The sequence below is a fragment of the Lynx canadensis genome, chromosome A1 (genome assembly GCF_007474595.2).
Source record: "Lynx canadensis isolate LIC74 chromosome A1, mLynCan4.pri.v2, whole genome shotgun sequence".
NCBI classification, from domain to species: Eukaryota; Metazoa; Chordata; class Mammalia; order Carnivora; family Felidae; genus Lynx; species Lynx canadensis.
In genome coordinates this window covers 161800780-161819069 of record NC_044303.2, presented here as the reverse complement: position 1 = coordinate 161819069, position 18290 = coordinate 161800780, and the positions used below count along the sequence as shown (strand labels likewise).

The window sequence follows — 18290 nt, the reverse complement described above, 5'->3', positions numbered from 1 at the left end:
CCTCAAAAAAATCTTTATAGAATCATTTTCATGATGCATTCATTTTCATATAAGTGAATTTTTACTCTTCACTGGGACCTGAGTGGAAAAAAAATTGCCACTTCCGTCCTTTTGCTATTTTCCCCCTAAAATGAAACTTTGTATAAAAGACTGACTTACACAAGATAGGAATACCCAGGACATTTTAGAAACAGAAAAGTGTGTCAGGACATAGCAATAACTGGAACAGTGTCAGAGACTCTGGGTCTAAAGTTCTCTCTTATGTAGCTAAAGGGTGGGATACAGGATTGAAAGTGAGAGATGGATAATTTATGGGAAAAAACAAGAGCCCCAAATAAGGGTCCTTGCCCCATCTTTATTAGGATCAGAAGGCTTACAAACATGGTGATGAACATGCATAAAGAGACAATGAATCCGTGAACATTAACTTGTGTACGTGAGGGAAAGGGGGTCTTGAAGATATTTGGGGTTAGGGGTTTGGGTTAATACAAAGCAAAATCCTGATGCCAGGCAGTCTGGCAGAAGGTTGTTTATAGGGAACATGAGGCACAACCTCTGTTTATCTTAGCTAGCCTAGAAGATGAGACAGGTAGGGGAAATAAACTCAGAGTTAACAAGGCACCTTTGTTTTATTAATCATCTCAGCTCTGGGCTGCTACAGCTGTGGTCTATAGCCCAATTTACCTGTTTACCTAACTTTGTCCTTTCTTCCTTGAAAGCATTTTCTGCCATAGTACTAAAATGGGGGTGCTTCCACCTTGAATATCTAATCTTGTTTATTTCATATACCTATGTATTGGGCACCTTTGCACCCTTATTTTTGGGCCTTTGCCCTCCCCTCTCTATTCCAGGAGCTCTGCACCTCCTCTCTATTCTGGGGTGCCTTTGCACCTCCCTATTCTTGGTTGCCTTGTCTTGTTTACCCAAACTCAGGTGTGAGCATCCTATGGTTTTATATTTCTTTATGCCTTGTTAACCCATTGGTGTAAGCCTGGGGGATTCCTAAGTTTATCCTCCACAGAATAGCTTAAAAAAATTATTTAAATGTGGTTTGCTTTATTGCCTGAGGCATTAGAGACAGACATATGGAAGAACATGGATGAACTCTGAGCATTTATTGAGTGTTCCTCACTAATTCATCAGTTAGAAGGTATAACCAAACAGGCTTCACTGTACTTATGAAGTCTGTTCAGGGTTGCCACTAGCTATCATCTGTTTACTTACATAGAAAATAAAGATCATTATATACATTTCTCAAAAAATCAGCCCTAATCTCTGGTATGCCCAAGTTTATAAAGGCATGCAGGCAACTCAAGAGAATAGAAGGGAATCAATTTAAGTTATTAACACAGTTCATAATATAATCAAATATTTGACTGATATTTAATTGGTTCTTGCTTCCATTTCCAAATTTGAAGGAGGTCCTAGACCAAGAGGTAAATGTTGTCTCTTAGAGTATTTGACAGAAACTCCACATTTAGTCGTTGGTACATTTTTCCATGATTACAGGACTGATTTTCTGTGGTGTTTGTTTCCATTTCAATGTAAAGTTGAATTCTTAGGGCACACCAAAATTTGGTACTGCAAATAATACATACCCTAATATTGATGTAATTTTTATGTAATTCTAAAATTTTAAATTTCAGAATTTTTAAGTGTATTGGATATTAGGTGAAAATGTTGCATGATAAGTATATTCTGGCTATAGCTGGCAGGTCATTCATTTAGGTACTATATTAAAATTTGCTGCAATAATTTTATTAAAAAGGGCAAACAAACTGAGGATATATATGAACAATATACTTGGAGAAAATAAGTTAATATGATTCTAATTTTTACATAGTTGGTTAAGACTTTTTTTTTACTCTGACATATGTTGGTATTTTCTAAAATGATTAATACAACTTTCATAATAGTTTGAGACAAATCTTGAGTTTATAATGTACAGTGAAGATTTTATTCCAATCTCACTAGCAAAAGCTAATTTTAGATGAATTTTTAATTTTTTTTAACGTTTATTATTGAGAGACAGAGAGAGAGACAGAGCATGAGCATGGTAGGGGCTTAGAGGAGGAGGGACACAATCTGAAGCAGGCTCCAGGCTCTGAGCTGTCAGCACAGAGCCCGATGCAGGGCTCAAACCCACAAACTGCGAGATCATGACCTGAGCTGAAGTCAGATGCTTAACCGACTGAGCCACCCAGGTGCCCCTAGATTAATTTTTAATAATAGTTCCAAAAATATTTCTTAAAATATTATGCATGCATACATGGAAAACACTTATGTATCTATGCTGGTCCTACCTCAAGTCTCCATGTTCTAGATTTCACCTAAACTCAGTATATCTCATGCAATAAACCTGAACCTTAAATTTTGTTCTCCCATTTGTTTCAGAAAATTTTTTTCTCTCATCTTCTGTGAATAATGATATTTGGTCAATTTTCTCACCCATGTTCTATTTGGTGGGTCCATTAAAATTTAACTTCACTTACATTGTTTCAATAAATAAAAAGTTAATTCATAGAAGTGAAAAAGGTCATCAAAGACCAATTTAGTGCTTGATATGTACTAGTCACTTATGTACTTTGGGGAGGCCATTTGGGGGAGCCATGGAGACATAAGATGACATCCTACCCATTCAATAGATCATTTCTGTAGGATCTTACATCCTACATTGTACATGTGCAGCTCACATCATAGTTTTAGCTCAGTGTCACTCACCAAGGAGTGTATACCAAAATTTCCTGTAGAGTTTTTAAAAAGTATAAATTCTTGAGGATCTAGCTCAGAGTTACAATATCACAATCTCTGAGGATGAACTCTGATCACAGTTTAGTTAAAGAGTACTGATTTTTTTGTGGATCCATTCTTATATATAGTATCTATATATTTAAGTTTTAATTGAGGAATGTAATAAAACATTTATATTTTAGAACTAAAGTAGATGGTGTTACATTGCTGGGGAATTGTTTTAGTCCATTACCCAACCAGACTGCTAGCATCTTGCAGGAGAGAAAATGGTTTATGCCACTGAAATATCTCATGAAAGTTTTGGTTGTTTTTTCTCTTAATAATGTTTGTTGACTTATTGATGCACTCTTCTTAATAATGGATTATATTCACCCTCCTTCTACCCATCCAATTTCTATCCCAACTTGACACTCTTCTATGTAGAGATTAGAGCTCTAGAGAGCAAGAGCATACTGCTGAGGTAATTAGTGGGATTCTAGGCAAGCATTTGGGGGAAGAGAGCCATACCTATTTATGATCATCACAGTTAGAATATCTGCATTGTATAGATACAGGATATTTGGAGATCCTCCACTAAGAAAATAAAACAATAGTTCTGTCACTGTGGTTTAAGTCTTGTTGATAAAAGGCTGTTTTTGATCACAGTGAGTATAGAACTAAATCCAAGCTCCAAAGTGCCTTTAAGGTTTTGAAGAGTTTTCTTAACATGAATGATCAGGAAGGCAAGTCGGCTCCAGAGAGGTTTAGAGATCCTCATTCCTTTGTGGTTGCTATTACAAAATCACTTTCAATGATAAATAAAAACAGGGCCGCCTGGGTGCCTCAGACAGTTAAGTAGACAACTCATGATTTTGGCTCAGGTCATGATCCCAGGGGTTGTGATATCGAGCCCTGTGTGGGATTCTCTATCTCCTCTCTCTCTGTCCCTCCCCTGCTCATGAGCATGCACTCTTTCTCAAAATAAACAAAAAATAATAAACAAAAACTAACAAAAAATAAATATTAAGTTCAAATATTTAATAGTATATCACAGCCAGGACTTGTGCTAAGTGCTCTAGAAACACCATCACATCTTATCCTGATAATAGGAGATGGGTATTGTTATAGCTTTTGTACTAGGAATGTTTGCTTACAGGTAACATTGACATGAATTGATGAGAGTGGTCATAAAAATATGGATTCTCTGCACTCATTAAACAAGCATTTATTGAGCCCTTTTGTAAATTATATATGGAAATAATGATTATAAGGATGAGGAAATCTGAAATACCATTATTTCAGCAATCATCCACTGTTATAGCCCCAATACTGTGCTCATCAAAGAAAAGCAGAATGGTGGTATATGTTGGTAGATGTGGCTCACTTCCTTTGCTTCAGTCATTTGGGGAAACAATGTGAAGAACTCAGAATGGGCATAATAACAGCATGAAAATGAATCAATAAAAAAATATACAGATTAAATGATAGGATGTGCAAATATTTATAAAAGTAATGTGGGCGGGGTGATGGGAGAAATTATGTGCGGATTCAGATAAAACAATATTGACCATGACTTGTTAACTGTTGAAACATATGCTTGGTATGTTTGTATAATTTTTAATAATAATACATTTAAAAATAGAAAAAAGATCAATATGCAATTTAAAACCCTGATGAGTTCACAAGCAACCAAATAGTTGTTTCATTTTAATATTATAGTTCAATTCAGCAAGTGCATGAATTTTTCTTCCTCAACCAAAATGCAATTAACATCCATGAAATTATACAATTTTCTATTTGCCTTTGCCCACCTATAATAATTGTGGCTAACGGCCATCTAAATTATTCATTTTATGTGGTGAACAAGTGATTATTCTTAAAACAGATCCTGTGCTCTTTTAAATTGCTTTTCTTCATTCTCCAGTTGGCCCAGACCATTACTGAGTTAAATGTTTGTTAATGAAGAATACTGCCTCACCGAACTTGGCTTTGTCTGTGAATCACAGGAATAATTTGAAATTCCTAAAGTCCAGAACGGCATCTCAAAACGAGATGGCAAATGCTAAAATTCTATATCTCTATTCTCTAACCTTTTTCTGAAATGCTTTTTTTTCTTTTTTCTTTAGAAACAGTATACTCTCAGAGAGTATATTTTAAATCTATAAACCTGGATATAAATAGTCAGTATACTGAATGTTCTAAGAAGTTGATTGTATCAATCAAGACATAAACAGAACGTATAAAATGAACAGAAACATGATGTATGAGGGAAGAGGGGAAAAAGGGAGGCATAGAATAGTGTTTCTGCTTCCTTCCTCCCTCTACCCACTAGCCCTTCCTATAGAGAAGAGAAGCTACTAATAAAATTGCCTCAGTCCAAGGCAATGATAAGAGTTATACTTTTTATATTTATTTATTTATATTTTGAGATAGCTAAAGAGTGCGTGCATGCACACATGCAACTGAAGGAGGGACAGATGGAGAGGGAGAGAGAGAATCTTAAGCAGGCTCAGCACCCAGCTCGGCCTGACCCCTGACGCAGGGCTCAATCTTAAGACCCTGAGATCAGGACCTAAACGGAAATCAAGAGTTGGACATTTAATTGACTGAGCCACTCAGGTGCTCCTAGAGTTACATTTCAAAAGATGAGATTGAATTGTGTTCATGCCATTGTGCTTTATCCATTCTTTTTTGTTTTCCACTTCTTTTGTGTACCATCCACTTCCATGTGGTGAGGTTGTTCTGCTGAAGTTGACTATACATATTCGATAATGTCATTGCCCTCTTACTTTGATTCTTGTTAGGAGGAAGATAGAGAAAATAAAGAGAATGTCTGAGAAACAGTGGAAGTAAGGATTTCCATTTAGCTATGATATATATATCAATCACAGGCCTCACCAGACCCTATATCATAGTGTGGGTTTAGCCTATATGTTAATAACCTGGAATTTTCATTTGGATGCTATTTCTTTCATATATCCCACTCTTCCTGGTGTATGTGTGTGTGTCCAAGTGAGGGCCATCAGAGGTTATTAATGACATATTCCTGGTAAGTAGCCTGGATAAAAATAATGTTAAACTAACACCAGAAAACCATAATTCTACACACTGTGCATGCACACTTAGCAACGGCGTTATTTTAACACTATATTATTCTTTGTTTAGTGGCTAAAGACTTGGCTTATTTTATGAAATTATTTTGGTGAGCAAATAATTAATCTTAAGTTTGTGGGCCTGACTCAGTGGCTTTGTAAACAATTGGTGCAAACATACCAAATTATAACTTGAAAGTTACAAAATCTGAAAACATTTACTTTCATTTTACCTGTGTTTGCTTGAGCTTCTGGTTGACAGAGCACCTTTCTAAGATATGGAAATCGCTTCTCCTTTGCTTCCTTCAGGTGCCAGAAATTGATTTTGCAGTCAGCAGGAATATCATGCCCAGCTGTGTCCTTTTTCATTTCTGCCTTTCCCTTGACTTTACCTTCTAGTTAGTCAGAAAGCAATCACATAATCCCAACAGTGTCAAAACTGTAGTATTCTAAATGTCTCAGCTAGGTATCTCCAAACTTCCAAAAACCTCCCAAATTTTCTTGTCATCAAGGACCCATGTATGCCTAATCAAGTGCCTTCATACAGAGACACTCATTTAGCTAAATTATTATGTGTTGTAATAAAAAAGTAATCATTTTAATGCAAAACTTTTCACTATAGTGATAAAATATTCATGCAATATTTAAATATGAAATAACAAAACTAAACACGTAGACACATTTTATTATAACTGATGAATGTAATAAATTAGCATTCTGTGAATATGTGATTTTTAAATTAGAGTATTTTCCTTCCACTTTGGTTATACAGGATATATATTTAAACTTTCTTTAAAGTAATAAATATGAAGGCATAATCAAATGTAAAGTTTGGCCTTTATACTTATATCACTTTTAAAATTTTTTTTTTTCAACGTTTATTTATTTTTGGGACAGAGAGAGACAGAGCATGAATGGGGGAGGGGCAGAGAGAGAGGGAGACACAGAATTGGAAACAGGCTCCAGGCTCTGAGCCATCAGCCCAGAGCCCGACGTGGGGCACGAACCCACGGACCGTGAGATCGTGACCTGGCTGAAGTCGGACGCTTAACCGACTGCGCCACCCAGGCGCCCCTATACTTATATCACTTTTATCTGTATTTGTTCCCACTTATTGTTAACAAGGGCAATTGCCCACAAAAATAGTCCTGAAATAAGCAATTAATTTATATGGATAATCGTACTGAAAATCCTATGATGTGCAAATATATTGGGCTGTTTAAGGTATTTAGTAGATTTATATGGGGTAGATTGTATTCTAGGAATGGAGATATAATATACCAAGTTCCATAAATGAGATTTCATATCTCTCAGATATACCAACCATGGATAAGTGAAATGTTCTGATGGAAAGTGTAAACACAGGGCAGAGGCCACAGCTGGTGATTCTATTGCCTCAAAAACTTATACCAAGTAAGGCTTCATCTCTAAACCCACTACAATTGCTGAGTAGTGCCAGTCATGCTATGTGTTTATATATCTTTTGATTGAAAAAATTAAAACTATGGCACGTGGTGTTTGGGGCTCAGTTCTTTGGGTACGAACCCAACTGAGTAGTGCCAGCATGAATAAAGTTGCTTCCTAGAAAAATAAATAAATAAGCCAGAAGTTAGTGGTTGACAATTATGACATATCCAACTTTGCAAATGTTGGCAAAAAAAAAAAAAATTCTGGCAAACCTTCATATAGGCCAAACCTCCTCAAGCAAAATTAAATTTATCTTTCTGAGGAATTCCATCTGAAAATGACATGTAGACACCAGAGGTTTTGGGGATTTTGTTTATTGTTATTGTTGTTATTGTTTTGTAAATTATTTAATTGATTAATTCTCCATTCAAAATCCTTTAAAGTTTTTCTATAGTGCATTAATTAAATACTGATTTCTCAGCCAGCCATTCACTTCCCTCCGCAATATAGACCCAGCCTCGCTTATCCTTGTATCCTTCTTTTATCATACTGGTTTCTGCTTTTCTTGATACTGTTTTCATAGATTCAACTCTTCCGTTTTTGTTTCAATGCTCATCTTGAGTGCTATATTGCTCAGAAAGTTTTGTTCCCTCCTCTGGCCACATAATTGGATGTTTTGTTTTTTTTTTTTTTGTTTTTGTTTTTGTTTTTTTTTTTCCTTTTCCTGAAGCACAAGGGGATATTTATCTTCTCAAATTATGCTTATTTCAGGGGCGCCTGGGTGGCGCAGTCGGTTAAGCGTCCGACTTCAGCCAGGTCACGATCTCGCGGTCCGGGAGTTCGAGCCCCGCGTCAGGCTCTGGGCTGATGGCTCAGAGCCTGGAGCCTGTTTCCGATTCTGTGTCTCCCTCTCTCTCTGCCCCTCCCCCGTTCATGCTCTGTCTCTCTCTGTCTTAAAAATAAATAAACGTTGGGAAAAAAAAAATTTAAAAATAAAAAAAAATTATGCTTATTTCAGTTTGTTCACTGGTTATACAGTTGCTTGGGTATTTCACTGACAAAATGTCTAAACTTAGGGGCACCTTCTAGTCTAAGAACATGCCTAGTTTTGTCTTGGAATATTAGGGTGTTTTCAGTGTTGTAGGTATAATGGAGAGTAAGAGAACTAATGTGTACTGAGTTCTTATACAGGGACGGGCACTTGGCTTTAGTACTGGCAAATATTCAAATTGTTTTGATTCTGCCAGTGTTCCATCAGTTTAATTAAAATAACTGGTATATTTGAGCTTTAAGAACTGATGTATTTGCCAGGAACTTCCAGGCAGAGAAAGGATACCATGTTCATTCATTTACATACTACCATGTTCATGGGTTAACTGGAAAGCCTGTTACAATGATAGAGTGTTGAACAAAATGAAAGCTGTTGGCTATAATATGAAAAAATAAATAAAATGGGTTCTTCTTGGTTACTATTTTTTTAACATTACTGAAAACATCTTATGCCTATTCTTTACGAAAGGAGTATTATCTCAGAGAATTATCAGTTATCCCATGCTGTAATTTATGCTAGCTCCAACTATTTCCATCAGGTTAAACCGTTTGCTTCTGTCTAGCATTCTTCCACTTACTCCATACAGGTTCCAGAATTATTTTTGTAAAATACATATTGATCATGCTGCTTCTCTCCCGAAAGACCCCTCTCATGGCTTGTCCTGAATTTTAGAATGAATTCTAATTTCTTATCAAGGTGTTAAAGAATCCCTATAATCTGAACCAATCTGTTTCTCAATCATTTTCATCTGAAATCCTAATTTATTGGACAAATTCGTTGCCTTATCAAAAATATTTTGAAACTGTATCAATCAGAGTTTAATCCAAAAGACAGAAAACTCTCTAGGTATTTTAACATAAAGCAGATCAAAACAGGGAATCAAGTGATTATAATATTGTTGGAAATGCTGAAGGCCAAAACCAGATTCTAACTCAGGGTATAAGAATGATTCCCACAGCAATGAAGAAGTGATTCACTAGGGTGCCACTCCCCCTGAAGCCAACACAGGAACTAATGTCAGAATCAAAAAGTCCCTGCCAGAGCTGACACCTCACTGTCAGAATACTGAAAAATGATCTATGGAACAGAGCTACAGAACAACTACCATCAAAATTGGTCTGAAAATTGGCCTCTGCTTCATTTCCTCCTTTCAGTTATCCTTTTTTATCATCGTTTTGGGAAAAATCAACTTCCTCCTTTGGGGAAAGAACAAAAGTCTCTGGGAGAGGGTAGTTGTCCTTCTTGACACTGTTATATTTACAGTTTCTTTTTCTGATACATGAGCATTTGAGTAAGTTGCTCAAATGTTTGTCAATCTCATTTAGAAAGAGAGAGAGTGTGGGGCACCTTGGTGGCTCATTCAGTTAGGCATCTGACTTTGGCTCAGGTCATGATCTCACTCGAGTTTGAGCCCTGCCCTTGGTGGGGCTCTGTCTGGGATGGGGCTCTGCTGACAGCTCAGAGCCTGGAGCCTGCTTCAGATTCTGTGTCTCCCTCTCTCTCTGCCCCTCTCCCAGCCACACTCTGTCTCTCTAAAAAATAAATAAACATTAAAAAAAATTTAAAAAAGGAAAGAGCGTGTTCTTTGGTGGAATAAATAATTTAAAAAACAGAGAGCTTAATAGAGTGGGAGAGAAAGAATTCAAATATATGAAAATTTTAATAGATTCCATTTCTGTTTCCTAATATTGAACAGCATAAGAAAGATTATTTTGTGGCCTACCCACTTTATACCTGTTACCTTTTTTTTTAATATATATATGAAATTTATTGACAAATTGGTTTCCATTCAACACCCAGTGCTCATCCCAAAAGGTGCCCTCCTCAATACCCATCACCCACCCTCCCCTCCCTCCCACCCCCCATCAACCCTCAGTTTGTTCTTAGTTTTTTACAGTCTCTTATGCTTTGGCTCTCTCCCACTCTAACCTCTTTTTTTTTTTTTCTTCCCCTCCCCCATGGGTTCCTGTTGAGTTTCTCAGGATCCACATAAGAGTGAAACCATATGGTATCTTTCTTTCTCTATATGGCTTATTTCACTTAGCATTACACTCTCCAGTTCCATCCACGTTGCTACAAAGGCCATATTTCATTTTTTCTCATTGCCACGTAGTATTCCATTGTGTATATGAACCACAATTTCTTTATCCATTCATCAGTTGATGGACATTTAGGCTCTTTCCATAATTTGGCTATTGTTGAGAGTGCTGCTATGAACACCAAACTCCACACCCGAAAAACAAATAACCCAGTGAAGAAATGGGCAGAAAACATGAATAGACACCTCTCTAAAGAAGACATCCAGATGGCCAACAGGCACATGAAAAGATGTTCAGCGTCGCTCCTTATCAGGGAAATACAAATCAAAACCACACTCAGGTATCACCTCACGCCAGTCAGAGTGGCCAAAATGAACAAATCAGGAGACTATAGATGCTGGAGAGGATGTGGAGAAACGGGAACCCTCTTGCACTGTTGGTGGGAATGCAAATTGGTGCAGCCGCTCTGGAAAGCAGTGTGGAGGTTCCTCAGAAAATTAAAAATAGACCTACCCTATGACCCAGCAATAGCACTGCTAGGAATTTACCCAAGGGATACAGGAGTACTGATGCATAGGGGCACTTGTACCCCAATGTTCATAGCAGCACTCTCAACAATACCTGTTACCTTTTGATCTGTCCACCACTTTTCATCTACCATCTTTGTAGCTATTCTTTTTTTTTTTTTTTTTTTAACATTTATTTATTTTTGGGACAGAGAGAGACAGAGCATGAACGGGGGAGGGGCAGAGAGAGAGGGAGACACAGAATCGGAAACAGGCTCCAGGCTCTGAGCCATCAGCCCAGAGCCCGACGCGGGGCTCGAACTCCCGGACCGCGAAATCGTGACCTGGCTGAAGTCGGACGCTTAACCGACTGCGTCACCCAGGCACCCTTTGTAGCTATTCTTATCTTAATTCAATAGCAGAAGAAAATTAATCTCAGGGGAATAGATTTTCCCATGTTTAAATAGAAAAGGTTAGCATTAAGGTCATTATGATTGCTACCAAACTTCTTTGTTATGTAAAATAACATTCATTTCTTATGTTTAAAATTTATGCCAGAAAAAAAAAAAAAACATTAAAAACTTCTTGTGGCCTTGCATTGTTTAAAACTGTGGAAGAAAAGTAAATGGCAATAAACCCGTTTCGCTTAAACCCAATAAAAAGGTAAATTATTGTGAAAGAACAATGTACATTATTTAAATGGTGTAGAGAGGATTATTTGGCAAGTATTCAAGTTCCTCACAGGGGAAAAGCAATACTATTTCACAGTGTGGACAATTATTGGTACAATGTGTATTTTTTCCCTTTAATAATTGCGTGTTCCCTTTTGTCACAACTGCACAAGACAGAATAATTAAAGTACATTAGCTACATTGTAGAAGGGACATTTGGTTTTAATTAACATTGGACCGTAAGAAAAGCAATTTGCTTTATATTACCATTCATTCTTTGATGCACACATACACACATATACACAGAGTCTATGTGAAATGCTACAAAGCTTCTCCATCTGAAGTTAACACCAAGGCTAACTAAAATGTACAAGATGTTGTATGCAGGAGAATCACTTTCTTCTCTTTGGTATTTTAGACAATTGTGTGGCAGCCTAATGTAAAATGACTTAAAACCAGAGTCAGTTTTGTGTGATTATTCCAAAAGTGGACTGGACAATCAGCAAAGCCACCTAGTATTCATATGGCAGGAACAGAAAGCCAGAACTCAGTAGAGAGTAAAATTACAATAAATACTCATTTTAAGTTAGAACCTAAAGAAGTAAGACTGACACCTCTGACTTGTTAATACAATTTGGTGAAAAAGAAGTTTATCTTACGGTAAGTAAAATGTCAGTGAAAGCTTTTCATACAGGTTAGGAATGCATATAGATTCCCTGCATGATAAACTAATTTAACCATACTCCCCACCAGAAGGATATTGACCATGTATCAGTTAGCTTTTGCTGCATAACGCACCACTTGAAATACTAAAGGTTTAAATAATGACCATTTATTTAACTCATGATTCTGTGTTTTGGCAATTGGGTTGGCCTTATCTGGGCAATTCTTATTTCAATGGCTCAGTCATACGTCTGAGCTCAACAGTGCGGTCGGCTTGGAAGTGGTTCTGTGGAATGACTGCAGCTGGAAGAGTGTCTCTGCTTCCCCATGGTCTTGTACTTCAGCAGACCAGCTGGAACTTGTTTACATGACAATTGGGCAGGATTCCAAGAGAGAGTAGACATTGATTCTGGACTCCTGAGACCCTGTCCTCAGAATTGGCATGTTGTCACTTACACTACATTATATTGGCCAACTGAGTCACACAGCCAGCCTACGTTCAAGAAATGGAAAAAGAAACTTCACTCTTTAATGCAAAGAAATTCCAAGTTACATTGAAAGGGTGTGAACATAAGGAAGACTGAAAGATTGTGGCCAGTTTTTCAATCTACTGTACCACATTGGGAAATATATTTTATTGGTGCAATAGTTCTCTTCATAATGAAGTGAATGATAATGAAACCTACAAACAAAAGTAGCCATCAGTGGAAGGATGTGTATATATTGCTCTTTCAGTCTTCCCATACATTTTCCAATGTCACCTCTGGTTCAGCTTAGATAATCTTCTTTGACTCCTAAGTCAGATTCATTCCAAGAACCTTAGACCACTGTTAAGCAGTTCTACACTTACATCAATTTAACTTATTTTGACATCCAGATCTACAACATACATATTTCTAAGTGTGTCCTTTCTGAGCCCCACAAGTTGATACCCTGAGAATCTCTTTAAAAATTCAGATTATTCTGTGTTTTCATATAGTTTCTCACATCTGTATTATCAAATTTACTTCATACTTTTAGATGTATTCTATACAGTTAAGGTCTTCCCTGCATAAGACTCATTGAGTTGAAAATGTCTTTTTTAATTACATTTAATTTTTACCTTCATTTGAATTCACTTAGAAATTCTTTATATCTCATATGTTTTAAGTATTTGTTGATAGAAATGGTTTTCTTATCTTTCTATCTCCATTATAATACCTTGTAGGTAAGGATAACATTATTCCCTTTGTAGAATTTATAAAATCTACTACTCTAGGTATTAATTATTGTTAAAGCTAAATTAATATCTGTCATCTCTCTCTCGGCTATATTTATGTGTGTATGTGTATACACACGTATGCATATGCAAATACATATCCGCACACACAAATATGCATGCGTGTATGCATGTGCCTATAAATGCGTGTTTATAGTTAGATGGATATTTAAATAGATAAATGAAAAAATATATATTGACACTTCAATTACTCCTTTGAATGTCAGCTGTAATAGCAACATATTATTAAAATTTCAATATAAATGGACTTAGATAGGCATTTTCTTTTTTCACACTTTGAAATATTCCTGATTAACAGTAACCATCTACATATGTATGTGCATAATAGAGCCCATGGTGAAATTTTAAAATTATTTTACTTTATTTTTAAAAATTTTTTAATGTTTATTTTTGAGAGACAGAGCATGAGTGGGGGAAGGGCAGAGAGAGAATGAGAGGCAGATACAGAATCTGAAGCAGGCTTCAGGCTCTGATCTGTTAGCATAGAGCTCGTCGTGGGGCTCGAACCCACAGACCATGAGATAATGACCTGAGCCAAAGTAGGACACTTAACTGACTGAGCCACCCAGGTGCCCCCAAATTATTTTTGACTCAATTATAGAAAACAATGTGATGGTTAACAGAGGGGAGGACTGTGGGGGATGGAGAAATAGGTGATGGGGATTAAGGAATGCACTTGTCATGATGAGCACAGGGTAATATATGGAATTGTAGAATTACTATATTGTACACCTGAAAAACTAATACAACACTGCATGCTAACTAACTGGAATTAAAAACTTAAATAAAAATTATTTTTGACAAGAATGATAATAAAACTTACACTCTGAATAAGGAATTAATAAAGGGCAAAGAAATACGGAATGACAAAAGTAAGACTCATGAACATCAGTGTGCTGGTTTAAGGTGTTTTTTTTAAATTTAATCCTCAGTACATAAATGAAAATTAGAATTAAAGTTTAGATTCTTCTAGAAAAATATCTTTGGCTAAGTCTGAATCTATATAATAACAGAATATAAATATTATATTAGTCATGACTTTATTATACTTCAATGCAATAGGAATCAAAATTCTAAGTTCCTGCATATATCAGAGATATTCATTTGTTTTAAAATTGGAAAAGAGAGCTGTCTGGGTTGCTCAGTTAAGCATCGACTATTAGTTTTGGCTCAGGTCATGATCTTGTGGGTTGTGAATTCAAGCTCCATGTTGGGCTTGTGCTGACAGCATTGGAGCCTGTTTGGGATCCTCTCTCTGCCCCTCCCCTGCTCATGCTTGCTCTCTCTCTCTCTCTCTCTCTCTCTCTCAAAATAAGTAAATAAACTAAAAAAATATTTAAAAAATAAAGATTGTAGAGGAGCTGCATTTTTATCTTGATGGCTTGTACTTGGATATCCCTAATCACACTTAAACTGTAACCCTTTCCACTTTCAGAGATACTAATAAACTAGCTGTTAGGAGCTAAAAGTCTTGTGTCAGATGATCCTGGGGTTAAACCTCTGTTCTGCCACTGAAATATTATTTTTGGTAATAAGTTATGTAAGCTCTTTAGTGCCCAATTTTCTCATTTGTGAAATATGAGTAAGAATCACATATGTCTGGTTATGGTTATGGATAAATGAAAAACTATATGCATTATAAAACTGGCAAAGAGTTGGTATTCAGTTCAAGATGATGATGCAAATATCAGATGAAGTCCCCTAACTTTCCTAAGTACCAATGTGTGTATGTTATTCTTAGGCTTGCTTTGTTTGTTAAAAATGGAAATTAAAAATAAATACTTCATGGTAATATACACATACATTAATAAGATAATGTGTATACATGCACTTAGAATAATTTGTAGTAAATGAACATTCAATAAAAGTTAATTTCCTTCTTAAAAAGTCTTGAGGCCAAATTGTAATGGTAGCGTCTTTAGCAAGATACGTACTGAGGACAAAGCCAGGTGACAGTGAACAGTCTATGGAAAATACTGTAAATATCTATGTGCCACAGGACCCTGAGAATCACAACATGGTATGGTTGGCCAGAACCATTCATATGGATAATAACACTGGTAGGTATATATTCTAGCATTTTGAAAATGAAACCAAAGTCTGAAAAGCTTAACATGCCTAAGGGCATCCAGTTAGGTTTTTCAATTTGGTCTAATCAGGCTTCTGTTTCCAAAACTCACGATTTTTTCCTCACTACATCATACACACACACACACACACACACACACACACACACACACACACACACAAAAAACAGGTAAAACTTTTTTTTTAAAAAAACAGACAACTTTTGGTTTAAATTAACCTCTTCTGACAACTGATCTCTTCTTCATATTACTGATCTGTTTTCACCTATGAGCATATGACAAAATAAATAATTGGAACAGTTTTAAAATAAATATATTTCAAGGAGGCCTTGGGCATTTATAAATTAAAACATCCATCACAATATTTACAAACTCAAATAAAATGGAAACTATTATCACTCCCAAATTATAGTCTGTAAAACAAAGAATTTATGGAATTTAATGCATACTTCTCCACACTCAAGTTATTATTTTAAATTATATTTTAATAATAAGCCCTGTCAAACACTTGACTTCAAGTCTTATCTTAAAGACCATCTTTGTTGTTTTTAAAATGATTTTTGCTTACATTTTGTTTAATATTAGAATTTGCAGGAAAGGTAATGCATATAAAAACACATTTTGTTGAAGCTTCTAGATCTTCTAGCCAGACCAAATAGTCTTCTGTTATGTAGCTTAACCCATGCACAGAGCAAAGACGTTCTGCCTCCTCAACAGTGAATTCTCACACCACCATGTCCACCTCTGCTTTCTCTTCATCTCTTCAACAACTTTCTGGTTCCAACCAGAGCCAAAGGGTTATAGCCACCTATTACCAGTCCACAACCAGCTTCCTAGGCTCCATATTGCCACCACAGTCTGATTACAGCAGCAGTAAATCCTTTCCACTGTGGACTCCAACTATCAACAACCCTATAGTGGCCAACCTGTAAATGCTAAGCCATCCAAAACTGCAAATTCTAGGACCATATCAAGAACTCCCAACAATGAAATACCAGGATCAAAAGAAAAGCTTTGAGCCAAGATTTGGAGAGAAAGCTGAAATGTAAAGACAGCGTTCTTCATAATGGAAGTCAATGGCTAACATATGAGAAGATAGATTGCAGATTACTAGAATCACAGAAAGTAGTTGCTGTGTTTCAAGCTCAAAATGATAGAGAGCACAATTTCAAACACACACGACTATAAGTTCCAATGTCACAAGTAAGAAGTAGATCATTTTCAAAGGGATACATGAATGATCAGGATTCAATCCAGAAGAAATCTTACCCACCATATTTTATTCAAGTGTGAGAGAACATGTTGACTGAATTGGGAGATTATGCAGCATGAACTTTGTAGAGAGTGGACCACCAGCTCCTAATATGTCATTCTGTATAAATGGAAGACCAGTTTAATCATGATTTTCACAAAATGATGATGTCTGAGAAGTGTTATCATTCATTCATCTTTGAAGTGATGAGAGCTTCAGATGCAGGGTTTTTGCATGTGCTGCCTTGAGCCGAACAGGAGAAGTCACATTTACTGTGCTGGTGAGCGTCCTTGCAAAAGAACAGAGAAGAGCACCAACTTTCACCTTTAGACAACAAAGCAAAAAGGTTTTTGAGGGAGATTCAGTGAAGCTAGAATACCAGATCTCAATAGTTCCTCCACCAAAGCTTTCTGGAAAAGAAATAACAAAATGGTGCAATTCAATGCTGACCAAATAAATTTATAGCATGATAACTATACATTAGTTACTTTATTGATAAAAGTTGTAAAAAAGAAAGATTCTGGTGTTGGTAGTTATTAAAGATAAGTTAATGAGTGACCACACATAACAGATTAGATGTTGTAGCCTGTGCAAACCAAACTCTTCCAACTCCTAAGCTGTTGTGTGCTCAACCAACTTTCAGCAAATATTTACCACTAAACAGGAAAAATTTAGATGTGAAATAAACTTTTAACCCATAAGGAGAATTTCAGCATCTGGCAGCTCAGTCTGGAATCTGTGAAAGTGAAAAACCTGAATCACTCTATCAACATTGGAAAACACATTGATATATTTGATTAAATTTTTGAAGTAAGTCCATAGGTGTTTTAACAGAATATGGTTTTATTAGGTAATATAACTGATATATGTGTGTGTGTTTTCATATTTATTTATTTTTGAAAGAGAGAGACAGAGTGTGAGTGGGGGAGGGGCAGAGAGAGAGGGAGACACAGAATCTCCAGGCTCCAGGCTCCCAGCTGTCAGCACAGAGTCCAAATGCAAGGTTCAAACCCACAGACCACGAGATCATGACGTGAACTGAAGTCAGACACCTAATCAACTGAGACACCCATGTGCCCTGATATGTGTGTATTTTATATGTATATGTCATACATACACATATAATATATATATATGTGTATAAATATATATGTATATTATTTACTCCTTGACTCTTACATATTCTAGCTGTTGATCTGGTTTGTGAAGCCTACAGAAAATCTGGGTTTATAATTGAGAAGACTATTTAAAATGTGGACTTTTAACCTTTAAGTCATACACACTTGACAGTTGCAGGTTATGAATTAATACCAACTTTTTAAACACATTTAATGCTTGTTGTAGGGTTTATTGGTACAGTCTATAAATACTGTTTAACCTGTTTTCTCTTATACTTACTAATATGGTATAGATTATCAGAGTGTTCCATAGTTTTATATCAAAAGAGAATTAAAATCCAAGTATAGAAACAACAACAAAAAACCCCACACATTTCTTCTCACACCAAAACAAG

The 18290-nt window shown here is 36.1% G+C and overlaps 1 pseudogene; it reads left to right on the top strand.

The window, feature by feature from the left end:
• The first annotated feature begins 15344 nt into the window (after positions 1–15344).
• LOC115519679 lies at positions 15345–17565 on the top strand (annotated as a pseudogene).
• The last annotated feature ends 725 nt before the right edge of the window (positions 17566–18290 follow it).